Genomic DNA, 6,272 nt, shown 5'->3' with positions numbered 1-6,272 from the left:
AAAGAGAAAAGAAGTAAGAATTTGTAGGAAAGGAAAAATTCTACTAGTAAAGATACTAGCCAAAATATGGAAGCAAACCAATTGCTTATCAACAGAAAAATGGATACAGAACCAGTGTTGTACAAACAGACATGTGCACACACATACAATGGAATATTATTCAGACACAAAAAAAGAATGAAAATGTGCTATTTTCAACAACAGGGATGGACTTGAGAGGAATTTTCCTTATTAAAATAAGTCAAATTAGAGAAAGAAAAAGACAAATACTGTGTAATATCATTTACATGTGGAATCCAAAAATACACCAAACTAGTGAATGTAACAAAGAAGAAGTTGGCTTAAAATGCAACATTTAAAAAACGAATATATAGGAATCTGGTCCCACCACTTCATAGCAAATAGAGGAGGAAACAACAGAAACAGTGACAGACATTATTTTCTTGGACTTAAATCACTGCAGATGGTGTCTGCTGCCATGAATTTATTTACCTATTTATTTTTAATTTAAATTTATTTATTTTAATTGGAAGCTAATTACAATATTGTATTGGTTCTGTCACACATCAACATGAATCTGCCACAGGCGTACATGTGTTCCCCATCCTGAACCACCCTCCTACCTCCATCCTTGTACCATCCCTCAGAGTCATTCCAGTGCACCGGCCCCGAGCATCCTGTATCGAACCTGGACTGGCAATTCATTTCTTATATGGTATTATACATGTTTCCATGTCATTCTCCCAAATCATGCCACCCTCTCTCTCTCCCACAGAGTCCAAAAGACTGTTCTATACATCTGTGTCTCTTTTGCTGTCTCACATACAGGGTTATTGTTACCATCTTTCTAAATTCCCTATATATGCGTTAGTATATTGTATTGGTGTTTTTCTTTCTGGCTTACTTCACTCTGTATAATAGGCTCCAGTTTCATCCACCTCATTAGAACTGATTCAAATGTATTCTTTTTAATATCTGAGTAATACTCCATTGCAAGGAGATCCAACCAGTCCATTCTGAAGGAGATCAACCCTGGGATTTCTTTGGAAGGAATGATGCTAAAGCTGGAACTCCAGTACTTTGGCCACCTCATGCGAAGCGTTGACTCATTGGAAAAGACTCTGATGCTGGGAGGGATTGCGGGCAGGAGGAGAAGGGGACGACAGAGGATGAGATGGCTGGATAGCATCACTGACTCGATGGATGTGAGTCTGAGTGAACTCCAGGAGTTGGTGATGGACAGGGAGGCCTGGCGTGCTGCAATTCACGGGGTCGCAGAGAGTCGGACACGACTGAGCTACTGAAATGAACTGAACTGAACTGAGCTGAATACTCCATTGTGTATATGTACCACAGCTTTCTTATCCATTCATCTGCTGGTGAAAATCTAGGTTGCTTCCATGTCGTAGCTATTATAAACCGTGCTGCAATGAACATTGGGGTACACGTGTCTCTTTCAATTCTGGATTCCTTGGTGTGTATGCCCAGCAGTAGAATTGCTGGGTCATAGTTCAGTTCAGTCACTCATTCGTGTCCGAATCGTTGCAACCCCATGAATCGCAGCACACCAGGCCTCCCTGTCCATCACCAACTCCCCGAGTTCACTCAGACTCACATCCATCGAGTGAGTGATGCCATCCAGCCATCTCATCCTCTGTCGTCCCCTTCTCCTCTTGCCTTACAGCATCAGAGTCTTTTCCAATGTGTCAACTCGTCACATGAGGTGGCCAAGGTACTGGAGTTTCAGCTTTAGCATCATTCCTTCCAAAGAAATCCCAGGGCTGCTCTTCAGAATGGACAGGTTGGATTTCCTTGCAGTCCAAGGGACTCTCAGGAGTCTGCTCCAACACCACAGTTCAAAAGCATCAATTCTTCAGCACTCAGCTTTTTTCACAGTCCAACTCTCACATCCATACATCACCACTGGAAAAGGCAGTTCTATCTCCAGGTTTTTAAGGAATCTCCACATTTTTCTCCATAGTGGCTGTACTAGTTTGCATTCCAACCAACAGTGTAAGAGGGTTCCCTTTTCTCCACACCCTCTCCAGCATTTATTGCTTATAGACTTTTGGATAGCAGCCATTCTGAATGGCGTGAAATGGTACCTCATTGTGGTTTTGATTTGCATTTCTCTGATAATGAGTGATGCTGAGCATCTTTTCATGTGTTTGTTAGCCATCTTCATGACTTCTTCGTAGAAATGTCTGTTTAGTGCTTTGGCCCATTTTTTGATTGGGTTGTTTATTTTTCTGGAATTGAGCTGCAGAAGTAGCTTGTATATTTTTTATATTAGTTCTTTGTCCATTGCTTCATTTGCTATTATTTTCTCCCATTCTGAAGGTTGTCTTTTCACCCTGCTTATAGTTTCCTTTGTTGTGCAGAAGCTTTATTTTTAATTAGGTCCCATTTGTTTATTTTTGCTTTTATTTCCAGCATTCTGGGAGGTGGCTCATAGAGGACCCAGCTGTGATTTGTGTCAGAGAGTGTTTTGCCTATGTTCTCCTCTAGGAGTTTTATAGTGTCTGGTCTTACATTTAGATCTTTAATCAATTTTAAGTTTACTTTTGTGTATGGTGTTAGAAAGTGTTCTAGTTTCATTTTTTATAAGTGATTGACCAGTTTTCCCAGCACCACTTGTTAAAGAGGCTGTCTTTTCTCCACTGTATATTCTTGCCTCCTTTGTCAAAGATAAGGTGTCCATAGGTGCGTGGGTTTATCTCTGGGCTTTCTATTTTGTTCCCTTAATCTATATTTCTGTCTTTGTGCCAGTACCATACTGTATTGATGACTGTGGCTTTGTAGTAGAGCCTGAAGTCAGGCAGGTTGATTCCACCAATTCCATTCTTCTTTCTCAAGAATGCTTTGGCTATTTGAGGTTTTTTTGTATTTCCACACAAATTGTGAAAGTATTTGTTCTAGCTCTGTGAAAAATGCCGTTGGTAGCTTGATAGGGATTGCACTGAATCTATAGATTGCTTTGGGTAGTATACTCATTTTGTATTTCTGTGTTGTCTGTTGTGATCTTTCCATTTTCATTTCTAATTTTGATTTGATATATTTGCTTTTGTTTCTTGATGAGTTTGGCTAATGGTTTATCAATTTTATTTATCCTTTCAAAGAACTAGCTTTTGGGTTTGTTAGTTTTTGATATGGTCTCTCTCTCTTTTTTTCTTTTGCATTTATTTCTGCCCTAATTTTTAAGATTTCTTTCCATCTACTAAACCTGGTGTTCTTCACTTCATTTCTTCCTTTTCTGGGTGCTCTAGGTGTAGAGTTAGGTTATTTATTTGACTTTTTTCTTGTTTCTTGAGGTATGTCTGTATTTCTATGAAATTTGACCTTAGCCTTTTCAAACTGTTCATGGGGTTCTCAAGGCAAGAATACTGTAGTGGTTTGCCATTCCCAAGGAGCTGACTGTGGCTCAGATCATGAACTCCTTATTACCAATTCAGACTCAAATTGAAGAAAGTAGGGAAAATCACTAGACCATTCAGGTATGACCTAAATCAAATCCCTTATGATTATACAGTGGAAGTGAGGAATAGATTTAAGGGCAAAGATTTGATAGATAGAATGCCTGATGAACTATGGATGGAGGTTCGTGACATTGTACAGGAGACAGGATCATGGACCATCCCCAAGGAAAAGAAATGCAAAAAAGCAAAATGGCTGTCTAGGGAAGCCTTACAAATAACTGTGAAAAGAAGAGAAGCATAAAGCAAAGGAGAAAAGGAAAGATATACCCATTTGAATGCAGAGTTCCAAAGAATAGCAAGGAGAGATAAGAAAGCTTTCCTCAGCCATCAATGCAAAGAAATAGAGGAAAAGAACACAATGGGAAAGACTAGAGATCTCTTCAAGAAAATTAGAGATACCAAGGGAACATTTCATGCAAAGATGGGCTCGACAAAGGACAGAAATGGTCTGGACCTAACAGAAGAAGAAGATATTAAGAAGAGGTGGCAAGAATACACAGAAGAACTGTACAGAAAATATTTTCACAACACAGATAATCATGATGGTGTGATCACTCACCTACAGCCAGACATCCTGGAATGTGAAGTGAAATGGGCCTTAGAAAGCATCACTACGAACAAAGCTAGTGGAGGTGATGGAATTCCAGTTGAGCTGTTTCAACTCCTGAAAGATGGTGCTGTGAAAGTGCTGCACTCAATATGCCGGCAAATTTGGAAAACTCAGCAGTTGCCACAGGATTGGAAAAGGTCAGTTTTCATTCCAATCCCAAAGAAAGGTAATGCCAAAGAATGATCAAACTACTGCACAATTGCACTCATCTCACATGCTAGTAAAGTAATGCCCAAAATTCTCCAAGCCAGGCTTCAGCAATACATGAACCATGAACTTTCTGATATTCAAGCTGGTTTTCGAAAAGGCAGAGGAACCAGAGATCAAATTGCCAACATCCACTGGATCATGGAAAAAGCAAGAGAGTTCCAGAAAAACATCTTTCCGCTTTACTGACTATGCCAAAGCCTTTGACTGTGTGGATCACAATAAACTGTGAAAATTCTGAAAGAGATGGAAATACCAGACCACCTGACCTGCCTCTTGAGAAATCTGTATGCAGGTCAAGAAGCAACAGTTAGAACTGGACAGGGAACAACAGACTGGTTCCAAATAGGGAAAGGAGTACGTCAAGGCTGTATATTGTCACCCTGTTTATTTAACTTATATGCAGAGTACATCATGAGAAATGCTGGACTGGAAGAAACACAAGCTGGAATCAAGATTGCCGGGAGAAATATCAATAATCTCAGATACGCAGATGACACCACCCTTATGGTAGAAAGTGAAGAAGAGCTAAAAAGCCTCTTGATGAAAGTGAAAGTGGAGAGTGAAAAAGTTGGCTTAAAGCTCAATATTCAGAAAACGAAGATCATGGCAACTGGTCCCATCACTTCATGGCCAATAGATGGGGAAATAGTGAAAACAGTATCAAAAAAAAATTTTTTTTTGGCTCCAAAATCACTGCAGATGGTGATTGCAGCCATTAAATTAAAAGACGCTTACTCCTTGGAAGAAAATTTATGACCAACCTAAATAGCATATTGAAAAGCAGAGACATTACTTTGCCGACTAAGGTCCATCTAGTCAAGGCTATGGTTTTTCCAGTGTTCATGTATGGATGTGAGAGTTGGACTCTGAAGAAAGCTGAGTGCTGAAGAATTGATGCTTTTGAACTGTGGTGTTGGAGAAGACTCTTGAGAGTCCCTTGGACTGCAAGGACATCCAACCAGTCCATTCTGAAGGAGATCAGCCCTGGGATTTCTTTGGAAGGACTGATGCTAAAGCTGAAACTCCAGTAGTCTGGCCACCTCATGCGAAGTGTTGACTCATTGGAAAAGACTCTGATGCTGGGAGGGATTGTGGGCAGGAGGAGAAGGGGACGACAGAGGATGAGATGGCTGGATGGCATCACTCACTCGATGGATGTGAGTCTGAGTGAACTCGGGAGTTGGTGATGGACATGGAGGCCTGGCATGCTGCGATTCATGGGGTCACAAAGAGTTGGACACGACTGAGCGACTGAACTGAACTGAACTTGCCCTTAGTACTGATTTTACAGTATCCCACAGGTTTTGGGTTGTTGTGCTTTCATTTTCATTCGTTTCTATCCATATTTTGATTTCTTTTTTGATTTCTTCTGTGACTTGTTGGTTATTTAGCCGCGTGTTGTTCAGCCTTTATATGTTGGGATTTTTAACAGTTTTTCTCCTGCAATTGAGATCTAATCTTACTGCATAGTGGAAGATGCTTGTTATGATTTCAATTTTTTTGAATTTACCAAGGCTAGATTTATGGCCCAGGATGTGATCTATCCCATAGAATGTTCTGTGTGCGCTTTATATAAAGGTGAAATTCATTGTTTTGGGGTGAAATGTCCTATAGATATCAATTAGGTCTAACTGGTCTGCTGTACACCTGTGGCAGATTCATGTCGATGTATGGCAAAACCAATACAATATTATAAAGTAATTATCCTTCAATTAAAATAAATAAATTTAAATTTAAAAAAATAAATAAAAGACAAAAACTAAAAAAAAAAAAATTCTGTTTAGTTGATCTGTCCATAGGTGTGAGTAAGTATTAAAGTCTCCCACTATTATTTTATTATTGTTAATTTCCCCTTTCATATTTGTTAGCATTTGTCTTACACATTTTGGTGCTTCTATGTTGGGTGTGTGTATATTTATAATTGTTATATCTTCTTCTTGGATTGATCCTCTGATCATTGTATAGTGTTCTTCTTT

The sequence above is a fragment of the Budorcas taxicolor genome, chromosome X (assembly GCF_023091745.1).
Source record: "Budorcas taxicolor isolate Tak-1 chromosome X, Takin1.1, whole genome shotgun sequence".
In the NCBI taxonomy this organism is placed as follows: domain Eukaryota; kingdom Metazoa; phylum Chordata; class Mammalia; order Artiodactyla; family Bovidae; genus Budorcas; species Budorcas taxicolor.
Note: the sequence above shows the minus strand (reverse complement) of the source record.